Genomic DNA, 12,500 nt, shown 5'->3' with positions numbered 1-12,500 from the left:
GCGGGGGGGCATTAAGGGGGGAGAGAGAGAGACATGGAGATTTTCTCAGCCTCTCATTCTTTTTTTTTTTTTTTTTTTAATTGAACATAAATAGTACACGCAAATGTACAAATAAACATGGCAAGGTAGAACTGAATGTCAATGAAACAACCAGGCATGAAGAAGAAAAGGACATAAGGACATTCGTTCTGTATGTAATCAGAAGTTAATAGTGTTAACGGTTTGTGAGAAATTTACATTGCTAGACAAAAAAAGAAATTAAAAGGAAATAATTAAATAAATAGATAGACCAATGAAATTAAAACCGAAAAAAAAAAATGCAAGGGGAATACGACATGTAATTAAGTTGGCGATTCACAAGGAATCTCAGACATCAAACTGTATATTTTTTGTTGTTTATATATAAACATATATAAACAAACATATATTGTTTGTTGTTTATTTTTGGGATATATTGAGGAATATTTAATGGAAAGGAGTCACAATCGCTTTTTGACAATGTCGAAGTGTATAGGTGGCTATAGAATTTAAAGTTTTCATTGGAAATGATAGCCTCATCTGTAATTTCCTTGTTGTTAAGACGGGCTTCCGCTTTGCTCCGCTCCTCCGCTCCTCCGCTCTTCCGCTCCGGGCCCTGGAACTCCCGATCCGCGGGACTTCGGTGAATTCCGGGCCAGTTTTTTTGCTCTTCTGCTCTCCTCCCCTCCTCCGCTTCTTCGCTCCCCCGCTTTGGACCCTGGAACTCTTGAACAGGGCCGGGCTTCTGCCCTCCGCCTCTCCTCTGCTCATCCGCTCCAGGCCCTGGCACTCCCTGTGATCCAGTCATTCGCATGTGCGTGCCCGGAGGTCCGGGAGCTCCACTCAAACGTCCGGGGGGGGTAAGGGTAAGGGGTCCTGTCCCTCTCCCCCCCTCCTCGCCGCCTCTGAGAAGAGAAACATCTCCTCCACTCCTCCGCTCCTCCGCTGCGGAACCAGGTATTACCGATCCGCCGGACTCAGGCGAATTGCAGAAAGCGGTTTTGCCGTCCTCCGCTCCTCCGCTCCTCCGTTTCGGGCCCTGGAACTCCCGAACCGCTGGACACAAGCGAATCACGGTCCGGGCTTCTGCTCTCCTCCGCTCCTCACCTCATCCGCTCCAGGCCCTGGTACTCCGTGTCCGCGGGAACCCCCCCCAACCCACAAAAACAAACTCTCACACACACACAAACACACGCACACACACACACACACACACACACACAAACACACAAACACACACAGACACACCTGAACTCATCATAGCTGTGCTAATAGCATTGGCCGAAACGTTTCCACAACCAAACCAACATTAGCTCATCCACTCATTCACATATGTGTGTGCCCAGAGGTCCGGGAGCTCCAGTCATAAGTCCGGGTGATCTATGTCCGGAGAAGGCTCACATTAGCCGCTCTAAGGGGTCCTGCTGCCCCCCAGCTTCCCGGCCTTTGAGAAGAGACACATAACTCCGCTCTTCCGCTTCTCCGCTATGGGCCCTGGTACTCCCGATCCTCCGAACTCAGGTGAATTGCGTGACGTGCTTCTGCTCTACTATAAGCCCCTACACACTTCGAACACGGCTGTTATCACCCTGTTACTGCATTTCAATGACACCCATTTGCTTTCGATCTCAGTGTCTGCCACCGTACGGAAAAAGCGGGGGGGTGGGGGGTGGGGGGGCATAAGCGCATTCGTGCTGTAAGTAATCAGAAGTTAATAGTGTTAACGGTTTGCGAGAAATTTTTAATGCTAGACAAAAAAAGAAAATTAAAAGGATATAATTAAATAAATAGATAGAAAAATAAAATTAAAAACGAAAAAAAAAAAATTGTGAGGGGAATATAACATGTAATTAAGTTGGCGGTTCACAGGGAATCTCAGACATCAAACTGTTTTTAATTGAACATAAATAGTACACCCAAATATACAAATGTACAAATAAACATAGCAAGGTAGAACTGAATGTCAATGAAACAACCAGGCATGAGGAAGCAACGGACATGAGGACATTTGTTCTGTATGTAATGAGAAGTTAATAGTGTTACAGGTTTGTGAGAAATTTACAGTGCTAGACAAAAAACGAAATTAAAAGGAAATAATTAGATAAATAGATAGACAAATGAAATTAAAACCAAAAAAAAAAAATGCAAGGGGAATACGACATGTAATTAAGTTGGCGATTCACAAGGAATCTCAGACATCAAACTGTATATTTTTTGTTGTTTATATATAAACATATATAAACAAACATATATTGTTTGTTGTTTATTTTTGGGATATATTGAGGAATATTTAATGGAAAGGAGTCACAATCGCTTTTTGACAATGTCGAAGTGTATACGTGGCTATAGAATTTAAAGTTTTCATTAGAAATTATAGCCTCATCTGTAATTTCCTTGTTGTTAAGACGGGCTTAGCTTTGCTCCGCTCCTCCTCTCCTCCGCTCCTCCGCTCTTCCGCTCCGGGCCCTGGAACTCCCGATCCGCGGGACTTCGGTGAATTCCGGGCCAGTTTTTTGCTCTTCTGCTCTCCTCCCCTCCTCCGCTTCTTCGCTCCCCCGCTTTGGACCCTGGAACTCTTGAACAGGGCCGGGCTTCTGCCCTCCGCCTCTCCTCTGCTCATCCGCTCCAGGCCCTGGCACTCCCTGTGATCCAGTCATTCGCATGTGCGTGCCCGGAGGTCCGGGAGCTCCACTCAAACGTCCGGGGGGGATAAGGGTAAGGGGTCCTGCCCCCCCCCCTCGCCGCCTCTGAGAAGAGAAACATCTCCTCCACTCCTCCGCTCATCCGCTGCGGAACCAGGTACTACCGATCCGCCGGACTCAGGCGAATTGCAGAAAGGGGTTTTGCTGTCCTCCGCTCCTCCGCTCCTCCGCTCCTCCGCTCCTCCGCTCCTCCGCTCCTCCGCTCCTCCGCTCCTCCGTTTCGGGCCCTGGAACTCCCGAACCGCTGGACACAAGCGAATCACGGTCCGGGCTTCTGCTCTCCTCCGCTCCTCACCTCATCCGCTCCAGGCCCTGGTACTCCGTGTCCGCGGGAACCCCCCCCAACCCACAAAAACAAACTCTCACACACACACAAACACACGCACACACACACACACACACACACACACACACAAACACACAAACACACACAGACACACCTGAACTCATCATCGCTGTGCTGATAGCATTGGCCGAAACGTATCCACAACCAAACCAACATTAGCTCATCCAGTCATTCACATATGTGTGTGCCCAGAGGTCCGGGAGCTCCAGTCATAACTCCGGGTGATCTCTGTCCGGAGTAGGCTCACCTTAGCCGGTCTAAGGGGTCCTGCTGCCCCCCAGCTTCCCCGCCTTTGAGAAGAGACACATAACTCCGCTCTTCCGCTTCTCCGCTATGGGCCCTGGTACTCCCGATCCTCCGAACTCAGGTGAATTGCGTGACGTGCTTCTGCTCTCCTATAAGCCCCTACACACTTCGAACACGGCTGTTATCACCCTGTTACTGCATTTCAATGACACCCATTTGCTTTCGATCTCAGTGTCTGCCTCCGTACGGAAAAAGCGGGATGGGTGGGGGGGCATAAGCGCATTCGTGCTGTAAGTAATCAGAAGTTAATAGTGTTAACGGTTTGCGAGAATTTTTTAATGCTAGACAAAAAAAGAAAATTAGAAGGATATAATTAAATAAATAGATAGAAAAATAAAATTAAAAACGAAAAAAAAAAATTGTGAGGGGAATATAACATGTAATTAAGTTGGCGGTTCACAAGGAATCTCAGACATCAAACTGTTTTTAATTGAACATAAATAGTACACCCAAATATACAAATGTACAAATAAACATAGCAAGGTAGAACTGAATGTCAATGAAACAACCAGGGATGAGGAAGCAACGGACATCAGGACATTTGTTCTGTATGTAATGAGAAGTTAATAGTGTTACAGGTTTGTGAGAAATTTACAGTGCGAGACAAAAAAAGAAATTAAAAGGAAGTAATTAAATCAATAGATAGACAAATAAGAAATTAAAACGAAAAAAAAAAAAAAATTGCAAGGGGAATGTAACATGTAATCAAGTTGTTTTTTTTTGTTTTTTTTTTTTTTTTTACCAAAAAAAAAAGGAACCTCGGACATGGGTAACTATATTTTTTTGTTTTCGGATTTTTCCATAAGTTTTAAGGATTTTTTTTTTTTTTTTTATATTTCAAAATCGTTTATGAAGACATTAAAATTTGGGGAGCATTTTTGCATTCTGTTCTTGTGAATGAAGAACTTGGCCAGGCCTAAAAGAACATTGACACAGAGTTCATCTGTTATGTTGCTTATAAGTAAACAGAATGTTATATCATCTTTTGAGAAGGAAACTGGTGACGATGGAATGAGAAGGAGAAAAAATATATGGTCAGTGGTTTCAATGTTGTCTTCACAAAATGTACAAATATTATCTTCAAAATTAAAGCGTACCCTCGATAATTCCTTAGATGGGTAGATGTCAGTCATAATTTTGAAGTGGGTCTCTTTTGCCTTGGGGGTATGGGTAGAGTCAGATACATGGTTCGCAGCGTGGCAATCGATTCCTCATCAAATTTATTTAAAATATCCTTTTTTTTTTTTTTGACGTCCAGGGAATAAGTTTCCTGTGAAACATTTCCTAATAAAGGAGTTGCCGCGCTTTCTGTCCACAATTGAGATTCCCTGGAGTGATAGTCGGGGTAACTGTGGTTGTACGGTTCGGTGCGTCATTATATTTTTGGTCAGGAATACAAATTGTCGAGGCAGTGCGTTTCGTAACTTTAGCAACTCTAATATGGGAGGCTTGAATCTGTGTGTAGTACAGAACTGCTCATTGTCCAGAGGACTGCCAGTGTCATCCATCAAGTCAATTATCGACCATATACCTTTCTCAAAGCATTCCTTGTAAAACAGAGGTTTGTTGCCATGCAGTACATATCGATTGTTCCAAACTATTATACTGTGTGGTGAGAAATTGTGTACGTATATCATTTTCCAGTATAATAATATTTGTTTATGGAACTCTGAACATTTGACAGGAATCTTGTTGATATCCAAGTCAGAGATAAGCAGAAGACTCAGGCCGCCGACTTTGTTGAATAAGTAGTTTGGAGTACAATACCAGAAAGAACGATGAGGTTTGATCCAGGATTTCAACCAGTTCACCTTCAATGTCCCATTCAAGCAGTCCGACTCTATCACTTTCAGCCCTCCTTCACTTGTTTCTTTCACCATATGTGATTTTTCTTAGATGGTGTGGTCTGTTCCTCCAGATAAAGTTGAAATTGATTTGGTTAACAGATTTTACGAGTTGATTTGGAGCAGCATTGGAATACGCTGGGTATATACATCTGGATAAACACATCCATTTTAGTCAAATATATCCGGCCTAATATTGATAAATCTCTCTGGAGCCATATATTAGAATTAAGCTTTACTTTGATTCAGTTTAGATTCAATGTTCCTGGATTGATTTAACGTTTGGTCCTTGGATAGGAAAATGCTCAAGTATTTTATTTCTGATTTCATAGAAACATCGCTGATTTCCTTTAGTGGCGAGTCATGCAGCGCAAGAAGTTTGCATTTCTTTAAGTTTAATGACAATCCTGAAGCCTTGGAGAATGTTTTGGTTGTTTTCGGCACTTATTGGGACTTGATGTTCATTTTTCAAAACTAAGGTTGTGTCATCTGCCAGCAGGCTAATAACAATTTCTGTCCCCAACATTACTTCTGTCCCACACGTATACACACACACACACACACACACACACACACACACACCTTAATTCCACTCTTTTATATACGCATGTCTGGAGTTCCGGGAGCTCGTTCTCAACGTTCTGGGGATAATCATAGCTGTGCTGATAGCATTGGCCGAAACGTATCCACAACCAAACCGACATTAGCTCATCCACTCATTCACATATGTGTGTGCCCGGAGGTCCGGGAGCTCCAGTCATAAGTCCGGGTGATCTATGTCCGGAGAAGGCTCACATTAGCCGCTCTAAGGGGTCCTGCTGCCCCCCAGCTTCCCGGCCTTTGAGAAGAGACACATAACTCCGCTCTTCCGCTTCTCCGCTATGGGCCCTGGTACTCCCGATCCTCCGAACTCAGGTGAATTGCGTGACGTGCTTCTGCTCTCCTATAAGCCCCTACACACTTCGAACACGGCTGTTATCACCCTGTTACTGCATTTCAATGACACCCATTTGCTTTCGATCTCAGTGTCTGCCTCCGTACGGAAAAAGCGGGATGGGTGGGGGGGCATAAGCGCATTCGTGGTGTAAGTAATCAGAAGTTAATAGTGTTAACGGTTTGCGAGAAATTTTTAATGCTAGACAAAAAAAAAAAATTAAAAGGATATAATTAAATAAATAGATAGAAAAATAAAATTAAAAACGAAAAAAAAAAATTGTGAGGGGAATATAACATGTAATTAAGTTGGCGGTTCACAAGGAATCTCAGACATCAAACTGTTTTTAATTGAACATAAATAGTACACCCAAATATACAGATGTACAAATAAACATAGCAAGGTAGAACTGAATGTCAATGAAACAACCAGGGATGAGGAAGCAACGGACATCAGGACATTTGTTCTGTATGTAATGAGAAGTTAATAGTGTTACAGGTTTGTGAGAAATTTACAGTGCGAGACAAAAAAAGAAATTAAAAGGAAGTAATTAAATCAATAGATAGACAAATAAGAAATTAAAACGAAAAAAAAAAAAAAAAAATTGCAAGGGGAATGTAACATGTAATCAAGTTGTTGTTTTTTTTGTTTTTTTTTTTTTACCAAAAAAAAAAGGAACCTCGGACATGGGTAACTATATTTTTTAGTTTTTGGATTTTTCCATAAGTTTTAAGGATTTTTTTTTTTTTTTTTTTATATTTCAAAATCGTTTATGAAGACATTAAAATTTGGGGAGCATTTTTGCATTCTGTTCTTGTGAATGAAGAACTTGGCCAGGCCTAAAAGAACATTGACACAGAGTTCATCTGTTATGTTGCTTATAAGTAAACAGAATGTTATATCATCTTTTGAGAAGGAAACTGGTGACGATGGAATGAGAAGGAGAAAAAATATATGGTCAGTGGTTTCAATGTTGTCTTCACAAAATGTACAAATATTATCTTCAAAATTAAAGCGTACCCTCGATAATTCCTTAGATGGGTAGATGTCAGTCATAATTTTGAAGTGGGTCTCTTTTGCCTTGGGGGTATGGGTAGAGTCAGATACATGGTTCGCAGCGTGGCAATCGATTCCTCATCAAATTTATTTAAAATATCCTTTTTTTTTTTTTTGACGTCCAGGGAATAAGTTTCCTGTGAAACATTTCCTAATAAAGGAGTTGCCGCGCTTTCTGTCCACAATTGAGATTCCCTGGAGTGATAGTCGGGGTAACTGTGGTTGTACGGTTCGGTGCGTCATTATATTTTTGGTCAGGAATACAAATTGTCGAGGCAGTGCGTTTCGTAACTTTAGCAACTCTAATATGGGAGGCTTGAATCTGTGTGTAGTACAGAACTGCTCATTGTCCAGAGGACTGCCAGTGTCATCCATCAAGTCAATTATCGACCATATACCTTTCTCAAAGCATTCCTTGTAAAACAGAGGTTTGTTGCCATGCAGTACATATCGATTGTTCCAAACTATTATACTGTGTGGTGAGAAATTGTGTACGTATATCATTTTCCAGTATAATAATATTTGTTTATGGAACTCTGAACATTTGACAGGAATCTTGTTGATATCCAAGTCAGAGATAAGCAGAAGACTCAGGCCGCCGACTTTGTTGAATAAGTAGTTTGGAGTACAATACCAGAAAGAACGATGAGGTTTGATCCAGGATTTCAACCAGTTCACCTTCAATGTCCCATTCAAGCAGTCCGACTCTATCACTTTCAGCCCTCCTTCACTTGTTTCTTTCACCATATGTGATTTTTCTTAGATGGTGTGGTCTGTTCCTCCAGATAAAGTTGAAATTGATTTGGTTAACAGATTTTACGAGTTGATTTGGAGCAGCATTGGAATACGCTGGGTATATACATCTGGATAAACACATCCATTTTAGTCAAATATATCCGGCCTAATATTGATAAATCTCTCTGGAGCCATATATTAGAATTAAGCTTTACTTTGATTCAGTTTAGATTCAATGTTCCTGGATTGATTTAACGTTTGGTCCTTGGATAGGAAAATGCTCAAGTATTTTATTTCTGATTTCATGGAAACATCGCTGATTTCCTTTAGTGGCGAGTCATGCAGCGCAAGAAGTTTGCATTTCTTTAAGTTTAATGACAATCCTGAAGCCTTGGAGAATGTTTTGGTTGTTTTCAGCACTTATTGGGACTTGATGTTCATTTTTCAAAACTAAGGTTGTGTCATCTGCCAGCAGGCTAATAACAATTTCTGTCCCCAACATTACTTCTGTCCCACACGTATACACACACACACACACACACACACACACACACACACACACACCTTAATTCCACTCTTTTATATACGCATGTCTGGAGTTCCGGGAGCTCGTTCTCAACGTTCTGGGGATAATCATAGCTGTGCTGATAGCATTGGCCGAAACGTATCCACAACCAAACCAACATTAGCTCATCCACTCATTCACATATGTGTGTGCCCAGAGGTCCGGGAGCTCCAGTCATAAGTCCGGGTGATCTATGTCCGGAGAAGACTCACATTAGCCGGTCTAAGGGGTCCTGCTGCCCCCCAGTTTCCCCGCCTTTGAGAAGAGACACATAACTCCGCTCTTCCGCTTCTCCGCTATGGGCCCTGGTACTCCCGATCCTCCGAACTCAGGTGAATTGCGTGACGTGCTTCTGCTCTCCTATAAGCCCCTACACACTTCGAACACGGCTGTTATCACCCTGTTACTGCATTTCAATGACACCCATTTGCTTTCGATCTCAGTGTCTGCCTCCGTACGGAAAAAGCGGGATGGGTGGGGGGGCATAAGCGCATTCGTGGTGTAAGTAATCAGAAGTTAATAGTGTTAACGGTTTGCGAGAAATTTTTAATTCTAGACAAAAAAAGAAAATTAGAAGGATATAATTAAATAAATAGATAGAAAAATAAAATTAAAAACGAAAAAAAAAAATTGTGAGGGGAATATAACATGTAATTAAGTTGGCGGTTCACAAGGAATCTCAGACATCAAACTGTTTTTAATTGAACATAAATAGTACACCCAAATATACAAATGTACAAATAAACATAGCAAGGTAGAACTGAATGTCAATGAAACAACCAGGGATGAGGAAGCAACGGACATCAGGACATTTGTTCTGTATGTAATGAGAAGTTAATAGTGTTACAGGTTTGTGAGAAATTTACAGTGCGAGACAAAAAAAGAAATTAAAAGGAAGTAATTAAATCAATAGATAGACAAATAAGAAATTAAAACGAAAAAAAAAAAAAAAAATTGCAAGGGGAATGTAACATGTAATCAAGTTGTTTTTTTTTTTTTGTTTTTTTTTTTTTACCAAAAAAAAAAGGAACCTCGGACATGGGTAACTATATTTTTTAGTTTTTGGATTTTTCCATAAGTTTTAAGGATTTTTTTTTTTTTTTTTTTATATTTCAAAATCGTTTATGAAGACATTAAAATTTGGGGAGCATTTTTGCATTCTGTTCTTGTGAATGAAGAACTTGGCCAGGCCTAAAAGAACATTGACACAGAGTTCATCTGTTATGTTGCTTATAAGTAAACAGAATGTTATATCATCTTTTGAGAAGGAAACTGGTGACGATGGAATGAGAAGGAGAAAAAATATATGGTCAGTGGTTTCAATGTTGTCTTCACAAAATGTACAAATATTATCTTCAAAATTAAAGCGTACCCTCGATAATTCCTTAGATGGGTAGATGTCAGTCATAATTTTGAAGTGGGTCTCTTTTGCCTTGGGGGTATGGGTAGAGTCAGATACATGGTTCGCAGCGTGGCAATCGATTCCTCATCAAATTTATTTAAAATATCCTTTTTTTTTTTTTTGACGTCCAGGGAATAAGTTTCCTGTGAAACATTTCCTAATAAAGGAGTTGCCGCGCTTTCTGTCCACAATTGAGATTCCCTGGAGTGATAGTCGGGGTAACTGTGGTTGTACGGTTCGGTGCGTCATTATATTTTTGGTCAGGAATACAAATTGTCGAGGCAGTGCGTTTCGTAACTTTAGCAACTCTAATATGGGAGGCTTGAATCTGTGTGTAGTACAGAACTGCTCATTGTCCAGAGGACTGCCAGTGTCATCCATCAAGTCAATTATCGACCATATACCTTTCTCAAAGCATTCCTTGTAAAACAGAGGTTTGTTGCCATGCAGTACATATCGATTGTTCCAAACTATTATACTGTGTGGTGAGAAATTGTGTACGTATATCATTTTCCAGTATAATAATATTTGTTTATGGAACTCTGAACATTTGACAGGAATCTTGTTGATATCCAAGTCAGAGATAAGCAGAAGACTCAGGCCGCCGACTTTGTTGAATAAGTAGTTTGGAGTACAATACCAGAAAGAACGATGAGGTTTGATCCAGGATTTCAACCAGTTCACCTTCAATGTCCCATTCAAGCAGTCCGACTCTATCACTTTCAGCCCTCCTTCACTTGTTTCTTTCACCATATGTGATTTTTCTTAGATGGTGTGGTCTGTTCCTCCAGATAAAGTTGAAATTGATTTGGTTAACAGATTTTACGAGTTGATTTGGAGCAGCATTGGAATACGCTGGGTATATACATCTGGATAAACACATCCATTTTAGTCAAATATATCCGGCCTAATATTGATAAATCTCTCTGGAGCCATATATTAGAATTAAGCTTTACTTTGATTCAGTTTAGATTCAATGTTCCTGGATTGATTTAACGTTTGGTCCTTGGATAGGAAAATGCTCAAGTATTTTATTTCTGATTTCATGGAAACATCGCTGATTTCCTTTAGTGGCGAGTCATGCAGCGCAAGAAGTTTGCATTTCTTTAAGTTTAATGACAATCCTGAAGCCTTGGAGAATGTTTTGGTTGTTTTCGGCACTTATTGGGACTTGATGTTCATTTTTCAAAACTAAGGTTGTGTCATCTGCCAGCAGGCTAATAACAATTTCAGTCCCCAGCACGTCTAACTTTTGGATATCGTTGCTCTTTTCAACATAAACGGCTAGCATTTCGGTAGCAATTATAAATAAATAGGGTGAGATGGGGCAACCTTGGGGGATTCCCACATCAACATGGAAGCTCGGAGTGGTGCCGCTTGGCAGGGTGACACAGCTATGAATATTCTCATAGAGCCCACGGATCACATTCCTGAATATTTAACCAAATCCAAAATGTTCGAGCGTTGCTATGATAAATGGATGTTCGACCGAGTCAAAGGCTTTAGAAAAGTCCAAGAAGGATATGCGGCCATTATCTTCAATGCGATACGCCTCTAAACCCATCGTTCGCCCCGACTCGGGGAATCCTAGAGCCTACTTGCACCCCCGCCCTAACTTAACTCCCTCACTCGTGGAGCTCCCTGAGCTCCACACATCCCGGAGCATCACGCCGACTCATTCACATTTGAATGATTGTCTTTATTTTATGTCCGCTAGATAGAGGCATCCGCACATGCGCATCAGTGGAGCTTCAGGCCGGCTGAGGCATGGACTGAAAATCATAAAGACATGTGTGATGAGCTAAAAGGAAGATAAGCATATTTTTATAATAAATGTAAGAAAGAGAGGGTAATGCAGCCTCAGGGCGGCACTGGCCCGTGTCTCTCCAAGCCTGCCTTTGGGGGGGGGGGGCACGGAGCAGTGTCTCCCTGTGCCGGTCCCAAGCCCGGATAAATGCAGAGGGTTGCGTCAGGAGGGGCATCCGGCGTAAAACGTTTGCCAAAACCAAACATGCGAGTCAACCATAACTATACCATACCGGATGGGTCGCGGACCGGGTTAACAACGACCGCCATTGGTACTGATGACCTACAGGGTACTAATGGAAATCGGGCTACTGTGGGTCGAAGAACAAGAAGAAGAAGAAGAGGAGGAGTGCGTGTTCGGAAGCAGAGAGAGAGGAGGAAAGGAAAGAGCCTGGGACTGAGAGTAGGGACTTTGAATATTGGGACTATGACAGGAAAAGGTAGAGAGTTGATGGACACGATGCAGAGAAGGAAGCTGGATATACTGTGTGTCCAGGAGACCAGGTGGAAGGGTAGTAAGGCTAGAAGCTTAGGAGCAGGCTTTAAGTTATACTATTATGGTGCTGACAAGAAGAGAAATGGAGTAGGAGTCATCTTGAAGGAGGAGTTTGTAAGGAACGTCCAAGAGGTGAAAAGAATGTCAGATAGACTTATGAGTCTGAAATTGGAAATTGAAGGTGTGATGCTCAGTGTTGTTAGTGGCTATGCGCCACAGGTGGGATGTGAACCTGAAGAGAAGGAGAAGTTCTGGAATGAGTTGGATGAAGTGATGCAGAATATTCCCAG

This window comes from Fistularia commersonii, unplaced genomic scaffold, assembly GCF_037954325.1.
Source record: "Fistularia commersonii isolate RoL2024-O1a breed Wild unplaced genomic scaffold, RoL_Fcom_v1.0 HiC_scaffold_51, whole genome shotgun sequence".
In the NCBI taxonomy this organism is placed as follows: Eukaryota; Metazoa; Chordata; class Actinopteri; order Syngnathiformes; family Fistulariidae; genus Fistularia; species Fistularia commersonii.
This window is presented reverse-complemented; position numbering follows the sequence as displayed.